The 25,548-nt window shown below is 45.6% G+C and overlaps 1 protein-coding gene across 4 annotated transcripts in view; it reads right to left on the reverse strand.

Moving 5' to 3' along the window:
- The window catches only part of ELAVL1 (ELAV like RNA binding protein 1), a 133,442-nt gene that overhangs the window by 107,401 nt on the left and 493 nt on the right, over positions 1-25,548 (reverse strand). Inside the window, exon 2 of one of the 4 annotated variants that reach the window (XM_075903339.2) lies at positions 20,816-20,998. The exons of the other annotated variants lie outside the window; for them this stretch is intronic. The gene's annotated coding sequence lies outside the window, so the exon portion shown is untranslated. The remainder of the gene's footprint in view (positions 1-20,815; positions 20,999-25,548) is intronic. 4 annotated transcript variants of the gene reach the window in all.

A 25,548-nucleotide genomic window follows, 5' to 3' on the forward strand; every position in this document is an offset into this window, starting at 1 on the left:
CCCTAGACTCTGGTTCGGATTCAAAAATTTACCTACTGTTTCTTGCAGCAAGTTGGGGCATATTTGCTCTGTTCATCAGGAAGGAATCAATTTCCAAATGAGGCATTCAAGAACACTTCCATTTAGTAGCTTCAGAGGAGTAGCTGAGTTAGTCCATAACAGGAAAAAACTTAAAAAACAATTCAGACTAGTAGCACCTTAAAGACTAACAAAACGTAGAGATGGTATCATGTTATCAGCCTCTTGTAACTATTTGAACCATCTACTCACTGTCTGTCTCTCTTTTCCCCTCTCCTTTTTACCTCTCCCTCCCGCCCCTTCCCTTATTTATTCTTGAATCTGAACTTCTAATACTCCAGTCATCTAAAGTGGGTTGCACCCACGAAAGCTCACGGTACCATCTACATGTTTTGTTAGACTAGCAGCACCTTCAAGACTATTTGTTGTTTAAGTACAGGCAGTCCCCGAGTTACGCGGATCCGACTTATGTCGGATCCGCACTTACGAACGGGGCTCTCTCGCCCCGGAGCTCGCAGGCAGCGGGACTGCCCAGAGCGCAGCGGTCCCGCCACCTCGACCTCCAGGGTGAGAAAAGCTGCTCCGGGTGCCCCTGGTCTGCTGGGGACCGTCTCCAGCAGACCAGGGACACCTGGAGCAAAGCCGGGGAGGCGGAGAGGTCCCGCGCCTCACGCTTTGCCAGAGCAAAGCCTCAGAGGCGCAGCACCCCGCCGCCGCTGCGGCTTTGCTCCCCGTGTCCCTGGTCTGCTGGGGGGGGGCGCGCAGCTAGTGCCCCCCCCCCCCAGCAGACCAGGGAGACGTGGAGCAAAGCCCCGGGCCTGTGGTAGAGCAGGTGGGGCGCTGCCGGTTGGTCCCACAGCACCGCTCCTTGGCACTACTGGACCAACCCAGCAGTACCCCAGCTGCTCTGCCCCAGGAGTCCCCAAGTCAGCCGCTGCTGAAACTGACCAGTGGCTGACTACAGGAAGCCTCTGCCCCGGGCTTCCTGGAATCAGCCGCTGATCAGTTTCAGCAGCAGCTGACTTGGGGATGCCTGGGGTTCTTAAGTAGAATCTGTATGTAAGTCAGAACTGGCATCCAGATTCAGCCGCTGTTGAAACTGATCAGTTTCAGCAGTGGCTGAATCTGGACCCCAGTTCTGACTTACATACAGATTCAACTTAAGAACAAACCTACAGTCCCTATCTTGTACGTAACCCGGAGACTGCCTGTACTTCCATTTAGAGGAGTTAACAGGAAGACTAGATGTTTTCTAAAAAAAAAAAAAAAAAAAAAAAAATTGTAGACTTATCAAACTGCTCTGAATGCTTAAATAGACCAGTTTATTTGAACAGGGAGAGGTGGAAATCTGCTCCAACCAACAGTGTTCTGGCAGGCTTCTAGTGAGATGGCAGAATAAGTACTTCAGAAACTTTACAAAACCCCATTGGGTTTTTTTGTGCCCGAAGAAAAGGATCCTTTGGCTTCTGCTGCTGTTGAATCAGAGTGCCCAGTGCAAGGGATACTGAGTTTCTTCCTCTTGAAAACAGCCATCAACATGAACAATTTCCAAGAGAAGCCTTAGAACATAAGAACAGTCATACTGGGTCAGACCAAAGGGCCATCTAGCCCACTAACCTCTCTGCTGACAGTGGCCAATGCCAGATGCCCCAGAGGGAGTGAACATAACAGGTAATCATCATGCGATCCATCACCAGACAAACAGGCTTGAGACACCATTCCTACCCATCCTGGCTAATAGCCACTGATGGACTTAACCTCCATGAATCTTTCTATTTCTTTGTGAACCTTGTTAAAGTTCGAGCCTTCACTGTCTCCTCTGGCAAGGAGTTCCACAGGTTGACTGTGCGCTGAGTGAAGAAAAACTTCCTTTTGTTTGTTTTAAACCTGCTGCCTATTAATTTCATTTGGTGACCCCTAGTTCTTATATTATGGGAACAATAACTTTTCCTTATTCACTTTTTCCATACCAGTCATGATTTTATAGATCTCTATTATATCCCCCCTTAGTCTCCACTTTTCTAAGACAAAAAGTCCAAATCTTTTTAATCTTTCTTCATGAGACCCCCATTCCAAACCCCCTAATCATTTTTGTTACCCTTTTCTGATCCTTTTCCAATGTCAATATATCTTTTTTGAGATGAGGTGACCACATCTGTACACAGTATTCAAGATGTGGGCGTGCCATGATTTTATGTAGAAGCAATAAGATATTCTCTGTCTTAATCTCTATCCCTTTTTTGTATGACTCCTAAGGCTGTTTGCTTTTTTGACTGCTGGTGCACACTAAATGGATGTTTTCAGAGAACTAGCCACAATGACGCCAAGATCAGAGTAGTAGTGGCTAAATTTGTCCCCATCATATTGGAAATAATAATCTTAACTGTACGTACAATGTGTATTACTTCACATTTATCAACATTCAATTTCATATGCCATTTTGTTGCCCAATCACTTAAGTTTAGCTCTTCAGTCTGCTTTAGTCTTAATTATCTTGAGCAGTTTGGTATCATCTGCAAATTTTGCCACCTCACTGTTTGCCCCTTTCCAGATCATTTATAAATAGGTTGAACAGGATTGGTCATATGACAGACCCGTGGGAGACCACACTAGTTACCCCTCTCCACTCGGAAGACTTACCATTTATTCCTGCCCTTTGTTTCCTGTTTTCAACCAGATATCAATCCATGAAAGGACCTTCCCTTTTATTCCATGAGAACTTACTTTACTTACGAGCCTTTGGTGAAGGACCTCAGCAAAGGCCTTCTGGGAATGTAAGTATACTATATCCATTGGATCCCCCTTGTCCACGTTTGTTGGCCCCCTCAGAGAAAACTAGTAGATTAAGCAGCCAAGATTTCCTTTTACAAAAACCCTGTTGACTTTTCCCTAACAAATTATGTTCATCTATGTGTCTGAATTTTATTCTTTATTGTAGTTTCAACTAGTTTGCCCTGTATAGACATTAGACTTACTCATCTGAAATTGCAAGGATCACCTCTAGAGCCCTTTTTAAATATTGGTATCACATTAGCTATCTTCCAGTCATTAGGTACAGAAGCTGATTTAAAGGATAGGTTACAAACCACAGTTAATAGTTCCACATTTGAGTTTTCAGAACTCTTGGGTGAATGCAATCTGGTCCCAGTGACTTGTTACTATCAAGTTTATCAAACTATTCCAAAAACTTCTCTAATGACACCTCAATCTGGGACAATTCCTCAGATTTGTTGCCTAAAAAGAATTGCTTAGGTTTGGTAATCTCCCTAACATCCTCAACCATGAAGACACGAGCAAAGAATTAATTTAGCTTCTCTGCTATGACTTCATCATCACTGGAGTGGTCCTTTAGCATCTCCATCATCCAAGGGCCCCACTGGCTGTTTAGCTGTCTTCCTGCTTCTGACGTACTTAAAAGAGGTTTTGCTATTACTTTTTGAGTTTTTGGCTAGCTGTTCTTCAAACTCCTTTTTGGCTTTCCTTATATTTTTACACTTAGTTTGACAGAGTTTATGGTCCTTTCTATTTTCCTCACTATGATTTGACTTCTACTTTCTAAATGTCTTTGTCTCTCACTGCTTCTTTTACTTGGTTAAGCCAACCCACGGTGACACTATTTTGGTTCTCTTACTGTGTTTTTTTTTTTTTTTAAATTTGGGGTATACATTTAAGTCGGGCATCTATTATGGTGTCTTTGAAAAATTTCCATGCAGCTTGCAGGGATTTTACTTTTGTCACAGTACCTTTTAATTTCTGTTTAACCGCCTCATTTTTGTTTAGTTCCCTTTTCTGAAATTAAATGCTACAGTGCTGGGCTGCTGAAGTGTTTTTCCCACAAAGGAGATTTAAAATTTTATTACATTATAGCCTTTTCTTTCTCCCCTTATATGAATGTCTGTGAAGAGTTTGGTGCTAGGACATAGAGTGCAAACCCAAGAGCGCAACTTCTAGATTGCTTGAGTCATGCAGCACTTGAATGGATGTCTGCCTGGCTGCAGGCAATCCATGAGCCCGTACCTCTTGCTCCCGCACCACCTGCATCAAGAGTAGACTGGGTCTGCTTTCTTATGAACTAGCTTCATACAGCTCCAGATTCTCCTCTTGGGGAAGAGAGTCTCAATGGAAATTGAGGATTTCTTTACAAGTTCCACCTGATTTCTGGCCAGGAAGTCTTGGCAGACTATGGCACAAAGGTCCACTGGTCTGAGTGAAGCTTAGACTTATCAGATAGTCAACTACTCGACAAGTCGCTTACATCCCTAGTTCTCATCCCTCTAATAGTTAATTTACCTTCACTCAAACAGCTGCATTGTTTATATAGCTGAGGGCAGAAGAGCCCTGTAGCATTCCAAGTGTTCTGCTAAGCACCAATGTTAGCCACGTCAAAGCCCACAATGCAAGAGTGCCCTGCATCACTGCCAGAGTTTCCTGTCATTGATTTTGCTGCAAAAAGCACGGACTGCGCTCAGATTTGATATCTGGTAACACCGAGTAAGATTAAGGTCTCAAAACTGGTACTGGTTTCATTACTACCTCACAAAACACCCAGGAGACAGAATGGTTCTTTTGGAAGTATGCCAGATTAGCTGAAGACAATCAAAGCTCATATTTCTTTTCACAGATTATTCACAGAATTACTCCTTGCTAGTTTTAAAACTACTTTAGGAAATTTGAAGTTTTAAAAGGGAGACCACTTTAAGTAAAACAAATCACAGTTGCTTATAGCCCATCTCGCCATCCAGAATTCACGCCATGGCCAAGCTGAAGACTTACTAAATAGCCACAATAATCTCATCTCCAATGTCTCTGATCTGATAGTACTGTCCTGCAAGGCAAATTATACATTCTCCACCAGTTGTGATTTTTTCTGCATCCCTCCCCTGCTATCCCCCTGGCCTGAATTTGTCCTCATATTCACACTCCACATTAGGAATGTTAAATATCAGTTAACTGATTAGTCGATTAACCTCATGCATTTTTATCAGTTAGTCGACTATTCTATAGTCCCAGGGGCAGGGCCAGCAGCCAATGCGCTCTAGCCCTGCTCCCGGGAAGCACCCTGACACTCCATGCTGCTGCCTGTCTACCAGAGGAAGCAGCATGGGGTGTCAGGTGGGAGCCTGATATACTGGCTGCCTGCCATCCCGCACTGTGGCAATCCCTGTCCAGGATTGGGGTCTGAACTGAGCCTGGCTGCCTGCCCACCTGGCTCTTAATACATTTTAAATGCAGAGCTGCAGCGGGGAGTAGGTCTCAGATCCGTTGCAAGCCAGGACTGAGCCATGCTGCTAGCCAAACTGCTACACAGAGCCATTCTTCCCCACTGCTGGAGCCACGCCACTGCGAGTGCTGGGAAGCTGTCTCTACACTACCCTCGTTGGGAGGCTACAAAGCTCCCATTGGCCATGAATGGCAGCCAATGGAAGCTGTGAGGGGCAATGCCTGCATATGCGTGCAGGGCTACTTGCCCCTTCATCACCATCAAATGAGAGCTGCTCCAGGTAAGTGCACCATACCATAACACCAGGCCTGAGCCCCATCTCAAGTCCTTAACTCCATCACCTTCATATTGGTGCACATAATATTCATCACACAAATAGACATGAGAAGTTAGAGGGAAGATTGGTGGTTACCAGTTTCTCTCCACTACCGGCTACAGAAATATCTGACTGAAGGGTCATCCCTTAACATCCCATCCTCTCACACTTCACTCATTATAATTCCTCCACTTACAGAGATAAGGTTGACATCTACATGGAGCAGGGCCATCTCAGCCTTTACCCCCAAGCTATGGAATTCTCTCCCCCACGACATTCACCTGGTGCCAACGTTGGAACTGTTTTGGTGCCAGGCCAAGCCCACCCTTTTTACCAGTGCTTTTACTGGTGTTTAGTTGTGTGTGTCCCTCCTCTTGAAGTGCTGCAGGTTTTATGTTCCCCCCACTTTCGGATCTTGTATTTTACTTTATATATATTTATTGTGTTTTAACAATTTTTGTAAGCCACCTTGAGTATTTTAAATAGAGGGGCGAGGTAAAAATATTTTAAATAAATAAACTTCTAACACGATAAACTCACAACCTCAATTCCAACTTCAACAATACATGCTTATAGATATCTCTATTAGATTATTCTATTGTGTGTAGAATGGGGCTCTTATTACATTTCAAAAGCAGAGGCACAGCAGTCAGGACCCAGCTGTTTCCCCACTGCACTTCTGCCTCCCCTATCCCTCACCCCTCAGATGGTGCTGGGGGGGGGGGGGGGGGGAGGGGAGGAGAACTGGCTTTTAAGCTGGCTCTCCCCAGCACCTGCTCCCCCATTTGCTGCCTCTGATACAGAGGCAGCAAGAGGAGGGGTGAGGAGTGACTTGTTGAGTAGTGACAACTACCCAATAAGTCTAGTGTCGCATGATATTCTTATTGATAAACTAGGCAAATATAACTTAGATAGGGCCACGATAAGGTGGGTGCATAATTGGATGGATAACCGTAGTCAGAGAGTTGTTGTTAACGGTTCTAAATCCAGCTGGAAAGGGATAACAAGTGGAGTTCCTCAAGGGTCTGTTTTGGGACCCATACTGTTCAATATCTTCATCAATGATGTAGATATTGGGATAGAGAGTACGCTTATTAAGTTTGCAGATGATACCAAACTGGGTGGGGTTGCAACTTCTTTGGAGGATAGGGACATAATTCAAAATGACCTTAGCAAGTTAGAGAAATGGTCAGAGGTAAACACGATGGAGGTTTAATAAAGAGAAATGCAAAGTGCTCCACTTAGGAAGGAACAATCAGTTCCATACATACAAGATGGGAAGCGACTGTCTAGGAAGGAGCATGGCGGAAAGGGATCGAGGGGTCATAGTGGACCACAAGTTGAATGAGAGTCAACAGTGTGATGCTGTTGCAAAAAAAGCAAATATGATTCTAGGTTGTATCAACAGGTGTGTTGTAAGCAAAACTCGTGAAGTCATTCTGCCGCTCTACTCTGCACTAGTTAGGCCTCAGCTGGAGTACTGTGTCCAGTTCTGGGCGCCACATTTCAAGAAAGATGTGGAGAAACTGGAAAGGGTACAGAGAAGAGCGACAAGAATGATTAAAGGTCTAGAGAACATGACCTATGAAGCCAGGCTTCATGAACTGGGCTTGTTTAGTTTGGAAAAAAGAAGATTAAGGGGGGACATGATAGCGGTTTTCAAATATCTAAAAGGGTGTCACAAGGAGGAAGGAGAAAATTTGTTCCTCTTGGTTTCTGAGGACAGGACAAGGAGTAATGGGCTTAAAGTGCAGCAGGGGAGGTTTAGATTGGACATTAGGAAAAAATTCCTAACTGTCAGGGTGGTCAAATATTGGAATAAATTGCCAAGGGAGGTGGTGGAATCTCCCTCTCTGGAGATATTTAAGAACAGGTTAGATAGACATCTGTCAGGGATGGTGTAGACGGAGCTTGGTCCTGCCTTGAGGGCGGGGGGCTGGACTCGATGACCTCTCGAGGTCCCTTCCAGTCCTATTATTCTATGATTCTATGATCCTTATTGTGTGCCTGCCCATGTTAGAGATTTTCAGAAGAACAACAAGAAGTCCTGTGACACCTTATAGACTAACAGATTTATTGGAGCATAAGATTTCGTGGACAAAGACCCACTTCGTCCTGATGCATCTGACAAAGTGGGTCTTTGCCCACAAACGCTTATGCTCCAATAAATCTGTTAGTCTGTAAGGTGCCACAGGACTTCTTGTTATTCTTACAGATTCAGACTAACACAGTTACCCCTCTGATATTTTTCAGAAGGTTAGCCATCTTAGTCATATCTGCAAAAATGAAGAGTAGAACTGTTGTACCTTAAAAACTGATGCCTGGTATACATTATGAGTTTAGGTCAAATATAACTGCATAAGGTCGATTTTCTAAGCCAATGAGTCCACACTGCTAAGCCTGTTTTGTAGACTTTAAAGGGCCATTAGTGAATTTTGGCACTATCGCTTTAAGAGTAACACTAAATTCGACCTTGCAGACTTTACAGTACTGTAGACTAGGGAGGGAAGCAACTAATCAAATGACTACTTGACTATTTGCCCCTCACTCCCCTGCTGCCTCTGTATCAGAGGCAAGAAACAGAGGGTGAAGCAGGAGCTGCTGCTGGGGGGGGGGGGGGGGGGGGGGGAAGAGAGGGGAGCCATCTTAAAAGCCAATTCTAAGCCAAGACTAATCGAGGGAAGAGGGCAGGGTGGGACGTCCTCACAGAGTCAGGCATCAATCGCAGGGAGGGCACTTCTGGCGAGTTTATATTATTTGTTAGAACAAAGCTTTTGTGGGCAAAGACCCACTTTGTCAGATGCATTGGAGTGGATATTAAGAGACAGACAAATATACTAGGGCCAAGTCTACACTGGCAAGTTACTGTGCAGTAAATCAGCTCCCAGTGCTGTAATTCCAGCAGTATTCATGCTAGCAACTCACCTATTTGCCCTGCAGGCATATATATATCTCCTTTAGGGCTCCTTGTTTAATAACCTGCATGCTGTGTGGCTTTGCTGCGGAACAACGAGCAAACCGTTCATTTGAAATGCTCAAGCATATGAGAGGGGGAAAAAAAGCACGTGAAGAGCCAGGGAAGGAGGGGAGAGAAAATAAGGGGCTGAAATGTTAAGATTTTCCCTTTCTCCATCTCTGGCAGGATTGTTTCCTGCTGCTGTCTGACAAACCTCACCCTGCAACAAACTTCACACTTACTCTGACAAATATTATGGAGCACACAGCAGGCTGCCACCACAATGGGAATATTGCTTTCACTGAGATCTAATCTAATCAGTACAGTACAGATGGGTGCATAACTGGTTGAAAAACCATTCCCAGAGTAGGTAAGGTACTTTAAAGAAGAGGAAGTTACTTCCCTTGTTGCCGAAATGACAGTTCGAGATGTGTGTCCCGTCTCCACTGGTGCTCCACTGTAGGTGTCGGTCTTGTCCCGGCACTGTAGATCGGAGAATCATCAGCAGTGGTCTGCTGTACAGTGCATGTGCGTCAGGCGCCTCATGCCGTTTGCGCCATTTCTTATGAGTCAACAGTGTGCCCTTGTAGCCAAGAAGGCTAATAGCATATTAGGTTGCATTAAGAGGAGCATTGCCAGCAGATCCAGAGATGTCATTATTCCCATTTATTCGGCTCTGGTGAGGCCACATCTGGAGTATTGTGTTCAGTTCTGGGCCCCCCCACTACAAAAAGGATGTGGACGCATTGGAAAGGGTCCAGCAGAGGGCAACCAAAATGATTAGGATGTTGGAGCATATGACCTATGAGGAGAGGCTAAGGGAGTTGGGTCTGTTTAGTCTGCAGAAGAGAAGAGTGAGGGGGGATTTGATAACAGCCTTCAACTTCCTGAAGGGAGGTTTCAAAGAGGATGGAGAAAGGCTGTACTCAGTAGTGACAGATGGCAGAACAAGGAGCAATGGTCTCAAGTTGAGGTGGGAGGTCCAGGTTGGATATTAGGAAAAACTATTTCACTAGGAGGGTAGTGAAGCACTGGAATGGGTTACCTAGGGAAGTAGTGGAGCCTCCATCACTAGAGGCTTTTAAGTCTTGGCTTGACAAAGCCCTGGCCAGGTTGATTTAGTTGGGATTGGTCCTGCCTAGAGCAGGGAGCTGGACTTGATGACCTTCTGAGGTCTCTTCCAGCTCTATGATTCTAGAGCATGCGGTCCAGCTCCCGCCAGTTCCTCCTAATCACCAAGTATCTGAAAAACAAAGGAGAAAACTCTGAAGCGGGGAGGTGGAGGATATTGGAGCACCATGGGGACACACATCTTGAAGAAATGTTACTACATCAAGGTATGTAACTTCCTCTTCAAGTGGTGTCCCCGTGGGCGCTCCACTGTAGGTGACTGTAGCAGTGGCCTGACATAAGGGGGCAGGATTCGGAGTTAAGGTTTTGCCGCTATGAAGAGGACTGCGGAGGCAAGTGCTGAGTCACTAATGAAGGTGTTGGGGATAGTGTAATGTTTCACAAAGGTGTAATTAAGAGGACCATGTGGTAGCTCGGCAAATGTCATGTAGAAGAACTCCCCTGAGAAAGGCAGTAGAAACTGATATCACTCTGGTAGAGTGGGCTCTTGGCATCTATGGCAGCGACTTGTTCTATAATGAGTAGCAACTCACGATGCATGAAACGATGAGTTTTGATATGCATTGCACAGAGACTGACTTGCCTTTAGAGCGATCGGCCATTGAAATCAACAGTCATTGGAATTTCCAGAAAGATCACATTCTTATCAATAAGAAACACCAGGGCCCTACGCACATCTAACATGTGAAGCCATGTATCTTGGTAGGAGGAGCGTGGCTTGGGACAGGAAATTGGTAGGAGGATGGGCTTGTTGATGTGAAAATCCAAGTTTATTTTTGGTAGGAAGGCTGGTTGAGGGCGGAATATAATCCCGATTCGTAAATGTTGTATAGGGAGGTGTAGCTGAGAGAGCAGCAAACCACCCTACCCTGCGTGCGGATGTTATTGCTAACAGGAAGGCAACCTTGGTAGGAGGTAGGTTGCTGAAGGCTCGAAGGGAGGTCGTCTTAGGGCATCCAGGACTAAGTTTCATGGTTGAGGTGGTTCCCTATGGGGTGGGTAGAGATTTGCCACTCCTTTCGTGAACCTCCTAATGGGTGGGCAAACACCAAATAGCCCTCCACTGGTTGTAGGAAGGCAGTGATCACAGCAAGATGAACTTTTAGAGATGGCAGCACTAGACCGGAATGTTTTAAATGCAGAATATAGTCGAGAATGAGATGGATGGGGGGCAGAGGACGGATCTAGATTGTTGTCCGTGCACCAGGAACAAAACCTACGCCACTTGTGCAGGTAAGTGGCCCGAGTAGCGGGTCTTCTACTGTAGAGCAGAACATGCTTGATGTCCTGGGAACAGATCATTGTCGCATCTTGGAACCAACTAGGAACCACACTGAGGCGAAGGTGGTCAGGTTGAAAATGCACTAGCGTTCCCTGGTCCTGGGTCAGTAGATTGTGACATCTGAGTAAGTGATAGGGTGCTGAGGAGACATGCAAAAGAGGTAAGAGAGCCATGTCTGACATGGCCAAAAGGGGACTACAAGGATTACTGTTGTGTGGTCCCTGATGATCTCTAGGACTCTCAGTATCAAGGGAGTTGGAGGAAAAGCACAGAGCAGGAGATGGCTCCTGTCAAGGAGAAAAGCATCTCCCAGGGATCTCAGCCTGATGCCTGTTCTGGAACAGTAGTACCAACATTCCACATTCCAATGTGTGGCGAATAGGTCTATGGTCGGGAAGCCCTAGTGGAGGAAAAGGTCTTGTAGCACCCAGTGATGTAGTTCCCACTCATGGTGCATGAAAGTACCTACTGAGTACGTTGGCAGTGGTGATATCTTTGCCAGATCGGTATGCCGCTAGAATCATTACATCATGATGAATGCACCAGTTCTATAGGTATATTCCCTCTGCACCGGGGGAATGCGATCCAGCTGCTCCGTCAGCTTATGTAGAAAACCACGGCCATGTTGTCAGTAAGCACCCTGATGGCGTGGACCAATGTCTCTGGACACGATGGTTGTTGAGGTGTGCACCCCAGCCCACCAAAGATGGGTCAGTTGTACTTTGCATTCTGGGTTGAGGAATACCTTTGTATGCCAGCTAACAAGTTGGCAGGGATGGTCCACTAGACTAAAGATTTCACCTCTTTTTGGTAGTACTGAGATTCTCCTGTGAATATAATGTTTGCCAGGAACATAGTCCGAGGCTAGGCAGTGCTATAGGCGCTGAAGCCTGGCATGCGCTACAATATATGCGATAGCTATCACGTGTCCCATGAGTTGCAGACAGATAAGTATGGAAATCATGGGGCTTGTGGAGAGGACATGTACAAGCTTCTGGAAAATGTGAAATCTGTTTAATGGCAGGTACGGTAGTAGATGAGTCTAGGCGTGTGCTGACGAATTCCAAAGATTGTGGTGTCATCAACAATTTTGGGAAATTGACTGTAAGGCTGAGAGCTTCGAAGACTTCTCTTGTAGGGTACGTCTAGACTACAGGGTTTTGTCGACAGAAGTTTTGTCGATAGATACTGTCGACAAAGCTTCTGTTGACAGAGAGTCTAGACTACATTCAGTTCTGTTGACAAAGCAAGGTGCTTTGTCGACAAAACTCTGTAGTCTAGGCACACATGTAGTGTTCGTAGAATGTAGCACAACGTCGAAGGACCTCGATCAGACAGTCATCAAGATAAGGAAATATAATGATCCTTGCTCGACAAAGGTGGACTGCTACAACCACAAGTGTCTTGGAAAAGACTCTGGGCGCCGAAGACAGACCAAAGGGTAAAACTCTGTATTAGAAGTGCTCAACTCTGACAACGAATCTTAGGAAACGTCTGTGTGCCAAATTGATTGTAATGTGAAAGTAAGCATCCTGCAGGTCAAAGACTCAAGCCAATCCCTGCGGTCGAGCACTGGAATGATAGAGGCTAAGGTCACCACCCTGAATCTCTGTTTCGGAAGGTGTTGGTTGAGACTATGGAGGTCTAAGATTGGCCTCTACCCCCCTGATTTTTTCTGGTTAAGAAAATAATGGGAATAGAATCCCTTGCATCTGAACTCTTCGGGTAGTCTCTCTACCATGCCAATGGTGAGGAGGCACAAGACCTCTTGCTTTAGAAAAGTCTTGTGAGAAGGGTCCCTGAAGAGGGATGAGGAAGGAGCAAGGTGAAGGGAACTGAGTAGCCAGATGTTATTAGCTCGAGGACCCATCGATCAGTTGTAATGGAGGCCCACCATTGTTGAAATGGTCTCAGGCGGTGCTGAAACAACCTGGCTTCTTCACATTGGGGACCAATGAGGGGAATGGTTTGCAGGCCCTTGACTAACGTGTCAAACTTGCTGCTGATTATTCTGCTGATCAGAAGTCCTATTATTCTGAGGGCATCATTTCTGCGGGCTTTGTTTGGTATGCTGCTGGTCAAACGGTCTATACTGGGGTGCAGAGTAAGGAAAAGGCCTGTGCTTCTGGGAAGGAGTATAACGTTTGTGTTGGTACAGAGGCATGTACATGCCCAATATTCTTAATGTAGTTCTCGAGTCCTTACAGGAGTGGAGGACTTCGTCAGTTCTCCACAAATAGCTTTTGTCTATCGAAGGGTAGATCTTCCACCTTCAATTGTAATTCTCTGGGAACTCTTGCGGCCTGAAGCCGTTCGGCATTACTGAGGTTGCAGTGGATCATGCAGCTGTGTTGAATGTGATCTGCAGGGCTGTACGGGAAGTAGTATACCCCTCTTATGATGACAGATTTTAGAATCTGGCGCTTGCTATCTGGGAGGTGCTCTATGAGCGTGGTTAGCTTCGTATAGTTATCGAAGTTGATTCGCCAGGAAAGCCACATAATTAGCCACTCTCAAGGTCAGAGTGGCTGATGAATAAACCTGTGCGCCAAAGAGGTCCAACCATTTACTATCCTTCTCATTGGTAGTGTTTTTATATTGCAGGCTTTGGCCCTCTGTTACACCCCGTCAACCACAAGGGAGTTAGGTTGCCAGTGTGTGAATAAAAAATCCATTCCTTTCGAGGGGACAAAATATTTTTTAATCTGTCTTCTTGTTGGTTGTGGGGGCAGAGGCCGGCGTTTGCTAAACGTTGTCCGCTACTTCTAAAACAGCCTTATCAAGTGGCAAAGCAGCCTTGGATTTCTGAAAGGGCTGCAGATTTTTTTTTTTTTTTTAAACAGACAGCGCTGCTTTTCTTGAACTTTTGCGAGTTGGACCTCCTGACTTCTGGCAACCCATTTGAACAGCTAAGAGATTTGAGCTTATTTAGTCTGCAGAAGAGAAGAGTGAAGGAGGATTTTATAGCCTTCAACTTCCTGAAGGGAGGTGCCAAGAGGATGGAGAGGCTGTTCTCAGTAGTGAAAGACGGCAGAACAAGGAGCAGTGGTCTCAAGTTGCAGTGGGAGAGGTCTGGTTGGATATTAGGAACAACTATTACACTAGGAAGGTGGTGAAGTACTAGAATGGGTTACCTAGGAAGGTTGTGGAATATCCATCCCTAGAGGTTTTTAAGTCTCAGCTTGACAAAGCCCTGGCTGGTTTGATTCAATTGGAATTGGTCCAGCTTTGGGCAGGGGGTAGATTCAATGACCTCTTGAGCTCCCTTCCAGCCCTATGATTCTCGGTCCTGAAATTGCCAGAGTGATGAGTCTCCCAGAAACACCGCCTCGTCAGGAGAAGATGAGGATGGATCTGTCAGAGAAACCCCTTGTGGTTGCTCTTGGAGAGTTAACCCTCCTCAGGCTCAGAATGTTGAAGTGCCTGGGATGTGGTTTGAGTAGGAATGGAAAGTCTTGTGTCGGCAGGGGTAGGCGAATTAGCATGGCCATACCTGGAATCTGATTGATAGCAGCAAGGTGACCCACGATGGGAATGATGCGGCAAGAAGGAGTGACATGTATGGCGATGGCGCTCATAATAGGTGTGACCCTAGTGATAACTATAGTGACATCTGGCAGGCAAGGAATGCCTGGAGGAATACATGCTCCTACAGTCGTCATGGTAGCTGGTACAAACAGACTGTGAACAACCTAGGTGACCGGGATCTGTCTTGCCTGCACCAGAGATAGGGATGCGTGCCAGCGTCGGTAGTAATAGTGGGGTGAAAGAGCTGTGTGCTAAAGAGCCCTGGTATTCGATGGTAGAAAGACGTCATGGTGGGTCCACAGGTGGAGCCAACAGAGGTGGTGAAGGGGAGAGAGGCTCCGGAGAAAACGAAATGCGTTCCAGACTGGGGGAAGAAGTGATGACCCTGCATGACTTAGCCTTTGCCGGTGCGGAGGATCACTCTAATGCTGATTGAGCAGTAGGCTGCACATAAGGTGTAGTCAGTAGTGCCGACTGCGGTGCTGAGGATGGTGCCAGTATTTGCTGTGCCAATCATGCCGACTGCATCGTCAATGCCACTATAGGTGTCGAATCTGGCCCCTAGGCCAATAGTGGTACCGTAAATGGTGCCAGTGCCAATTCTCGCGGTAGACTCTGCCCTGGTGCCGACTTGCTACAGGTTGGTTTCTCTTTCTCTGGGCAGCAAGTAAGAGCTGTCCCTGAAGTACCTGGCTTATCTCCGACACTACCTCGTGTTGGTGGCAACGAACAAGTTGGAGAGGGCCTCTTTTTGGTAACAATACAGTGCCTCTTGGGTAAAAATTCACTTATCGGCTCTAAGAGAGTCCGATCTGGGAGGGGAGGGCTCCATCTGTGGAGGCTGCAACGCTTTGTTCAATAAAAGCATTTTAAGCCTCATCTCTGTCTCATGTTGCCATCAACTTGGAGCAGTGAGGGCATTTTTGTGGGATATGCCCCTCACCTAAGCACCTAATGCAGTGGGAATGCCCATCCAAATGGGCATAGATTCCCGGCAAGTGTCACTTTTTTAAAACAGAGTGATCTCGGCATGGTTTTTTCTTCAGTGATTTATCCTTTGCCCTTGTTAAAGACGCAGTATTGCAACATTCTTTTTTTTGTAACAAATATAAAAATAGTGGTAAGACTAAGCAAACTAAGACTATTAACACTACAACTAACTAACAATTAACTAACTATTCAATTTGTCAGGATCTGACAAGAGGGAGAACACTCTGTCTGCGACCGAGGAGGATTAGGAGGAACTGGTGGGAGCTCTAAGAACAGCGTGCGAAGCCTGATGCACATGTGCAGTCCAGCAGACCACTGCTGACAAATCTCAAGCCTGACAGCTACAGTGGAGCACCCACAGGGACACTACTCAAAGAGGAACTAGCCGAAACAATCTTGGAACCATTACCAGTTATCTTTAAGAACTCACTGAGGACAGGTGAAGACTAAGAGGACTGCAGAAGAGTAAATGTAGTACTTATCTTTCAAGAGAAATGGATGACAGGAGAAGGATCATGTAATGATTACCTATTGGTTCCCTCTCTCTGAGGCATCTGATATTGAACACTGTTGGCAGACAGGATACTGGGCTATATGGACCTTTGGTCTGACCCAGTATGGTCATTCTTATGTAACCACTCAACCTAGCTTTGATATCTGAAGAGATACAGGGACAAAACATTAAGCAAATCAGTTGGTAAGGTGCTATAGGACTCATTTTTACAGATACAGAATACTACAACTACTCCTTTGAGACTTAAGAATTCAAAAAGCCCAATCAACCTAATTTTGTTCTCTGAAATTGTCACTGGCTTGGATGCTGGTTAAGGGGAAGAAAAGATGGATTTAAGAAAGGCTTCTGACAGTCCCACATGATATTCTGATAAGCTAAACATGGTCTAGAAGATGATCTATAAGATGGGTGCAAAAATCATACTCAAAGAGTATCAATGGTTTGCTGACAAACTGAAAGGGTATAGGTAGTGGAGTCACACAAAAGCCAGTCTTGGGTGCAGTACTCTTCAATATTTTCATTGTGACTTGCCTAACAGAGAGGAATATATAATCTGGGGTAACACCAAACTGGAAAAGGTTGCTAGAATTTTAGATCGCAGAATTAGAATTCAAAACCTTGACAAACTGGAGAATTGATCTGAAATCAACAAGACAAGATTCAGTACAGACAAGTATTGTACTTAGGAAGAAAAAAAATCAAATGCACAATTATAAACTAGCGAATAACTGCCCAGGCAGTAGTACTTCTGAAAAAGATCTGGGGGTAATAGTGAATCACAATCATATAGTGAGTATGAGTCAACAAGCTGCAAAAAGTGTGCACTCCAGAATGATGATCACAACAACAGTGTTATAAGGCAAGAAAAGGGTTCTACTGTACTCAGCACTGGCAGGGCCTCAGGTAGGAGTACTGTGTCCAGTTTTGAGCACCACAAGCCAGGGAAAATTGGAGATAGTCCAGAAGAAAACAATGACAATGATAAAATGTATAAAAAACCTGACCTCTGAAGAAGTTTTTTTTAAACTGAACATGTTTAGTCTTGAAAAAGTGGTCACCTTGTAATATGCTTCAAATATGCTAAAGGCAGGTAGAGAGTGACCAATTGTCCCCTGAAGGTATGACCAGAAGTATTGTGTTTGATCTACAGCAAGAAAGATTTAGGTTAGATATTGGGAAAAGCTTTTGAATTATAAGACTAGTTAAGTATTAGAATAGGCTTCCAAGGGAAATTTTAGAATCCCCAGAATTAGAGCAACTGTTAAACACAGTCTGTCAAGAATAGCCTAGGTATATTTGGCTTGCTTCAGTGCAGGGAGGTTAAGCTAACTGATATCTCAAAGCTCATTCCAAACCCACAGAGACTGAAAAAGAAACTGTAGTTTGATAAACCAGGACTCCTTCCTTGCCCTCTATAGGCCTGGGCAGGACATAAGAATTACGATATGCATCAGCTCAGTAGTTCTCAACCAGGGATAGTTAAGTCATCCAAATCAGTGTGTGTCAACTTCTGTGCAGTCCCCATATGATTTTCTGTGGGTCAACAGCACCCCACCCAAAAAAAGCTCCCCACCCCATAAGCCCATCCAGAAACTGTAATTCTTTTTTAAACTCGCAACATCTCCTGCACACGTTGATTGTGCTACCTTACATTTGAACTTACTACTATTAATTTCACACCTGGAAGAGCCAGCGCAGAGCAATCTGAGCATGCACAGAACCTCACAGCTGGCGAGCCGAGCTCGTTGCTGGTCAGCAAGCACTGGTAATGGTCATCTGAAAAAGTAAGCTGTGCCCACAAAAGCTCAAGATACCATCTACATGTTTTGTTAGTCTTAAGTGCTACCAGACTATTTGTTGTTTTTTTAAGTTAAGACCGGAACCATTAACTCTGGTGGTAAACAGACCAGACTGGCAGATCATCAGCCAAGGCTCCCCACACTGGCCTGCACAAGGGACCCCAGCCCCAGCTGTGCCATACAGAATGACCTCAGGTAACTGGGGAAACAATACAATTTTAATCATTTAACATATTAACTTTTTAAAATCAATTTACATCCCTAGATGACTTCAGGATCTTTCTTGAGTGGTGACATCTAATTTAGACTCTTATTTTATATGTATAGTTGAGACTGTTTTTCAATGTACATTACTGTTCACTGTATTCAGAAATTATCTGTAAAAGGGGGATAAATGCACAGTATTATTCCACTACTATTTACCTCTCCTCGTCTGAAAACTGACCATTTATATCTCACCTTTCCTTTCAGTCTTTTAATCAGCTACGGATCCACAAGAGAATCCCCCTTATCCATGACTGCTTACTTTAAGAGCCTTTGGTAAGGTAATTTGTCAAAGGTTTTCAGAAAGTCCAAGTACATTATATCCACTGGATTCCTCATATTCATTGACCCAAACAATTTGAATAAATTGGTGAGACATGCTTTCCCCTCACAAAAGCCTCTTACCTAGGTTGTGGTCACCTAGGTCAGTGGTGTTCAAACTTTTTTCTCATGACCCAGTTGAAGAAAATTGTTCATGCTTGTGACCTAACAACTTTATCTAACTAGAGCAGTGGTCTCCAAACTTTTTACACCCAACATCACTTTTAAAATCTCCGAACAGGCAAAGATTTACCGCCCCGCCCCTTCCTTGAAGCCCCACCCTCTCTATTCTCCTGTCCATCGCGTGCTATCCCCAGCCCTTACTTACACACTCTGATAAACAGTTAATTTTTAAATTATGCGATGTATAAAATTAAAATCACATTTATAGTTATGAAATAAACGTTTTATTCATGCTATTTAAATCTAAAATGAAGCATTTATAATTATACATTTTGTGGGGACAGAGTTCTGCGGCTGGGGGCAGGGGAGAGGGAACAGGGTGCTTGGAGGGCAGAGGACAGGGTGCCAGTGGGGACAGGAATAGGGACAGAGCTCTGTAGCTGGGAACAGGGGAGTGGGAACAGAATTCTGTGGCTGGGGACAGGAGAGTGGGGACAGCGTTCGGGGAGTGGGGACAGAATTCTGTGGGTGGGGACAGGGAGTGAGGACAGTTCTGTGGCTGGGCAGTGGGGGCTAGGGAGTAGGGTGCCAGTGGAGGCAAAGAGTCCCCTGCATCTGCCTCCTCCCAGGATTTCTCCCCCCTCCCGCTCCCCGAGGGAAACCAGCACGTGCCTGCCCCGGGGCCGACCCCGCGCAGGGAAGCCCCCCACGCACACTTGCCCTGGGGCCGACCCCCCTCCCCAGCACAGGAAAACCCCGCGAGCACCTGCCGCGGGACCGACCCTCGCACGCGTGCACACACCTCCCCCGGAGCTGACTCACCCCTCCTGTGCGGTGCAGGGAGCTGATGCTCCCTCCCGCAGTACACCCAGCAGAGCAGCTAGCGCTACTTCCGGAATCGCCAAAAATGGCGCTAAGATGCAGGACTCTGCTTCCCGGGGATGGACAGAACACTACCTCCATTTTCACTTGAGGAAGGTAGTGGGGCTTCTCGGGGTTGGGAGGGAAATGGGGGCGGGCTGGACAGGACTCCTTGCGATCGACTGGTCGAGGCCTCGCGATCGACCAGTCAATCGCGATCGACCTGTTGGTGACCACGGAACTAAAGTGTGGGCTCTGAGGTAGAAATATTAGATGTCGTTTAACTAAATAATCATGTAACCACATCAAATCTTATTGACTACAAGATTATTCTATAGTCCCCATGATGGGGCCAGAAGGCAGCTCCAGCCTGCCATCCCACGCTGCTGCCTCTGATACAGAGGCGGCAGCACAGACAGCAGCAGCTTCTGCCCACAGGGGGCCTGAACTGTATCAGAGGCAGCAGTGGGGGGGGTGGGGGAAGACACTCCACTAAGCAGTGCTCATGGGGAGCCAGCTTTTAAGGTTGCTCCCCATGAATGCCAACTCCCACCTGTTATTCCCCCTCAGCCTGCTGCCTCTATGGGAGTCAGCAAAGGGGTGAGGGGGGCAGGCAGTTCCATGGAGCCAGCACATGCCGAGAGCTGGTTTAAAAGCTGGCTCCCCAGGCATATCAGCTCCCACCTGCCTGCTTGATCAGAGGCAGCTCTGTGGCATCTGGTGCTCATGGGGAGTTGGCTTTGCAAATGCATGTACTAGTTAGAACCAACCAATAAGGCCAAGCCAATCAGTTAATCATTTACACCGCTATACACTAACATGCCTACTCCATGTTAGGGCCAGGAATAAAGGTCTTGGGGCAGAGGAAGAGACTCAGGGGTAGGTCAGGGGATGGGGCCAAAGGTTTGATACGGGCTTACCTCCAGTGACTCAGACAGCAGAGCAGTGGGGATTCTAAGGCAGGCTTCCCACCTGTCCTGGCACCCCAGACTATGCTGTGCCCTCGGAGCAACCAGTATCAGGTCTGAGTCCTAGGCAGAAGTGCGCAAGTGTGTCTGTGTGCTGCTCTCACATGCAGATACCACCCAGGAACCAATAAATGGCAATGCAGAGTCAATGCTCAGTGGAAGGGTGGTGCATGGAGCACCGTGGCACCCACCTAGGAGCTGAACCCATTGCTGGAAATTTTGGGGGTGCATGGCAGTCCATGCTGCCAGGGCAGGGAGGAAGCCAGCTTTAGCAACCCCCACTAGTCACCTTGTCACCCTACAGCAAAGCAACCGAGTGTCTGACACACATTTTGAAAACCAATGACGTAGATGTCTGGCAATTCCATTCATTATAGTTTCAAACAATCTGCCTGGCACAGAAGTTAGGTTTATCAGCTTGTATTTGCGAGAAACATCTCTAGAGCCTTTTTTAAAAATTGGTGTAATTAGTTATCCTCTATTCATCTGGTACAGAAGCCAATTGAAGTGACTGATTACATACCACAGTTAGTAGTTGTGAAATTTCATATTTGAATTCCTTCAGAGCTCTTGGGTGAATGCCATCTGGTCCTTATTATTGTTTATCAATTTGTTCCAACACCTCTCTTGACATATGCCTCTGGCACAATTCCTCAGATATATGACCTAAAAAGAATGGCTCAGGTGGGAGACAATTCCTCACGTCCTGTGCAGTGAAGACAAATGCAAAGAATTTATTTCGCTTCTCCACAAAGTTTTTATTTTCCTTGACTGCCCAGTGACCACACTGATTTTGGCAGGGTTCCCACTTCTGATATTTTTTTTTTTAAGTGTGTGTGTGTGTGTGTGTGTGTGTGTGTGTGTACACACACACACACACACACACAGTGTGTTACTTTTGCTAGTAGCTCTTCACATTATTGTGTGGCTTGCCTAATTATATTTATACTTCACAGAATTTATGCTCCTTTTTATTTTCCTTTTAAAGGATGCTTCCCTCCCCCCTCCCCCCCAATGTTTCTTGTGTAGTCTGGCCACGGTGACACCTTCTTGGCCCTCTTACTATGTTTGTTTGTTTTAATTTAGGATATACGTTACTTCCACAAATTACACCCAGTTCATAATAGGGATGTTAAATTTCAAGTAATTGACTAATTGATTGTTCGATTAATTAGTCAATAGGGCACCTTCACCTTTGAAGCGTAGCAATAGTCCCAAGGCTGTTACGTTTCAAAGGCGAAAGCACTGCAGAGAACATGGGGCCAGCGGGGCAGTCTCCTGCTAGCCTTGTGCTAACCACGGCCATTCAAAGCGGCAGCACCGCGTGAAGCCTGGGATCAGCTAGGGACTGACTGTGGGCTCCATGTAGTGCTGCCACTTTGAAATGCCACGGGGAGCCCAGCGTCAGGCTGCACATTGCATTTCAAAGCATCAGGGCTGCATGAAGCCTGGAGTCAGCTGAGAACTCCTCTGCTGACCCTGGGCTCCATGCGGCACTGCTGCTTTGAAACGTCACGTACAGCCAGGGGACACTCCAGCTGGCCCTGGGCTGCATGTGGTGTTTCAAAGCAGCAGCACTGCATGAAACCCAGGGTCTGGCCCCAGGCTCCATGCAATACTGCCACTTTGAAGTACCCCTTCCTCTTCTCCCACCCCCCCACCTCCCGCTTGCTGCCTCTTTCTGATACAGACAGCAAGGTGGCGGGGGGAAGCAACTAGTCATTCATATCCCTAGTTTATAATACCAGATTTCATGATGGGATGGCAGATGATAGGGTCCCAAAGACAAGACTGCAGGATGAAAGAGGCCACAGTCACCATCCTGACATTTCCAATGCTAAAGGAATAGGATCTAGAGGTCAGGAACATCCCTCTCCTGCCCCAGACCCAATAAGCCCCCTTTAAGTGATTTCTGTTATTGGAAGGCCACTCTAATCAACTTGGAATTCTGCAGCAGTTGGCACTAATTAGCAGTGCTACCATCTCCAAGACTCCATCTAAAAGAGTAGCATAGGAAAGAGGAAATCAGCAAATCGTAGAGCTGGGTTCATATCTACCTTTCAGTGCCTGCTATAGAACAGTTCTGGTGATGCTTGACATAAGGGGAATCTTCAAGAACAGATATCTCCTATAAGGACGGTAGGCAACTGTTGCCCGTCAGGACTTTCTCCCTAATGAACTGCTCATTTTAACGGAGAATGAAAGGCATATTCCCATCCTCTCTATAGCCTCACTACTACTTCCTCCAGGACTCCTAATCAGCATATTTCTTGCTTTCAGTGCCACACTATGTTAGTGTAGGCTAATAAGGGTACTATCATTTCCTTCCACATTCCACTAAATACTCCTTGGGCATGCTCCCTTCCGAGAAAAAATTTCAGTTTAAGAAAACTAGAAATACACCTCTTCCATTTATGTGGTATTCACAGGAAGACAAGACAAGGGAGCTGGGATATAAGGGTCAATAAGCAGCATCATTCCCAGCTGCACTCCTCTGAGTTCACCCCGAGACATCATCTTTAGTCAATAGCCAGTACTGTCAGACTGATAGATGGTTCATCAGACAATTATGCAGGGGAAGATGAGTGTAAGTAAAGGAAAATTGAGATATTGATGCATTTGAGGAATGACAAACTGGAAATGCCTGTGAATCAAACATTCTGAAGATTATCAACTATGGGGAGTACCTGAGGAGTAAGACTGACTCCATAATGGTCTTGCACAAGGAGAGGAAGGAGTTTTAACTTTTCTTCTTCTTGTTAGAAACCTATAGGGCTCAGCATAGTTAGTGAGTTACAAACAATAAGTTTAAAAATAGTTATTTATCACCAATATTTCAATCACACAATATGTGTGAGCATTGTGGTCAGCAGTCTGGGATTTCAAGGTGCCAAGGTTGTGCAACTGCAAAGATAAAAAAAGCTGGAAACACCTTGATGTATTTCTGAAAAAAGGGATTTTAAAAATGTATATTGTATAGAGCAGGATAATTAATGTCCCTAAAACCCTCACAAATTAAAGAAAGCTTCACAGTATTCTGTATTATTATGTCTTGTTTACACTTGGAACATTACCTAAATAGCTATCCTGGAATGGCTGTTTCCAATATAAGCGCCAATGTGGGAACTTATTCTAAAGTAAGAGTGCCTACATAGGGCTCATACCAATATAACTATTGCAGGGTAATTAATCCAGAATAGCTATTACCATAAACTTTCAACTGTAGACTAGCCCTGAGCTAGTAAGTAAGTGCTCTGGGCTTCAGAAAGTACAGGCCCGTGAAAATCAGAAGTCTGATAGAACCATTACATCTCTGCTCTGAAGTTCTCACAAGAACATAAGAATCAAAAACAAGACGACAGAGTGAAGGTTCCTCAGACTGCTTAGAGAGGCAAATTTTAAAGAAAGAGAGTGAGCTTCAGGCAGATGACAATAAGCTGTTCCAACCACAGAAAGGGACAGAAGACACAAATCTAGGATTGAGGAAAGACAACAAAGGTTTGAAGAAGACAAAAAGATAAGAAGCAGAAAATGAATAAGAAGAGATGAGACAGAGAGGGTAGGGGTTAAAGTTTATGTAGGACTTTCTATGAGTATTGTGCTGATTTTATATATTCATAGACAGGAAGCCAAAGGAGGATCCCAGTAACATTAAGTCACAAGAAAAAAGAAAGATGATTTTGGCAGCAGCTTTACAAACAGAGAGAGAGAGAAAGAGAGGTCAGACAAGCGATTACTCTAATAAAGCCAGAAAGCAACCAGGATATGGATAAGGATTTTAGCAGTCAATACAGGACACATTTTGAACAAAGAAGCATCAGGTGTTTCCACAACACACTTAATATGGGGCAAAGAAGAATTAAAGGTCACAGCAAGATTACCAACAGGGACACAAGAAAGTGAAGTTATCAATGGGAACCAGGAAAAAAAAATTAGAAAAGATTAGGTCTTCTTATCAGTAACTAGAAAAAAAACCCTAGTTACTAAGGTGCTGCAAGACTACTTGTTGTTTTTAAAGTTTTTCCAGTTACAGACTAACTCTGCTACCCCTCTGAAGCTTTTTATCAGTAAATAGTTACAGTACATCCCTCATTATGGAATGCAAGATGCATATGGCTGGACACTAAAGATATCAACATTAACTAAATAAATTGAAATGCACAGGGAGTATGGAAGTGTCATGAGTATTCAGGGACAATAACGAATTTTTAGATGGCAACGAAGTCAGAAAGAAGAAAGTATACAGAAACAACAAAAAAACTAAAGAACAGTAGCAAACTGAAAAAGAGGTATGGAAAATTGTTCAAAGGAAATGGAGTTGTCAGCAACTCTATTTGTACAGCACCCTGTCTATTCAATAAATACAGCATCCATGTGCAAAATATTGAAGACAGAGAAATATCAAGAGGACTAAGTCATCAACCACATCAAAAGCAACAAGAGAACCCTTCTAGATGACCCATCCTCTTCCTCCATACCCACCATATCAACACCTCCACAACCCAACACGTTGTCACATGTACTTCTACCAGTGCACAAAAGACACCCTCCCCAACATATATACAGGCAGTCCCCAGGTTACATGGATCCGACTTACATCGGATCCCTACTTACAAACGGGGTGAGGCAACCCCGCACTAGCTGCTTCCCCCCAGCAGACCAGGGAGACGCGGAGCGGCTTTTCTCAGCTGACACCTCCGCTTGAGAATAAAGGCCTGAGGGAAGTGAGGTGTGGGAGAATAAAACTGAGCTCTGGAGAAATGTTTGGCTAGAGTTTCCCCTACAATATGTACCAGTTCCGACTTACATACAAATTCAACTTAAGAACAAACCTACGGTCCCTATCTTGTGCGTAACCCGGGGCCTGCCTGTACCAATCAAAATCCAGGACTATGCAGCACTTGAAAGACGAACAAGATGGTTTATTAGGTGATGAGCTTTCGTGGGCCAGACCCCTCAGATCTGAGCAAGTGGGTCTGGCCCACGAAACCTCATGGTCTAATAAACCAGCTTGTTCGTCTTTCAAGTGCTGCACTGTCCTGTGTTGTGTTTCAGCTGCCCCAGACTAACCCGGCTGCGTCTCTACCACTGCGCCAAGTGGCCCTGACACATCCCCTTGCTTGCCTCCCAGCGCCCCCCCCCCCCCCGGCCCGATCCCCGCACACGCCGCCCCCAGACGTGGGCGTCCCCTCGCCCGGCTGTGCACCCGCAGGTGATCCATCGCCTCTCGCTCACGCCGCGGAAGCCCCCCCGTGC

Source organism: Pelodiscus sinensis, chromosome 32 (genome assembly GCF_052426305.1).
Source record: "Pelodiscus sinensis isolate ZL-2025 chromosome 32, ASM5242630v1, whole genome shotgun sequence".
NCBI lineage: Eukaryota > Metazoa > Chordata > Testudines > Trionychidae > Pelodiscus > Pelodiscus sinensis.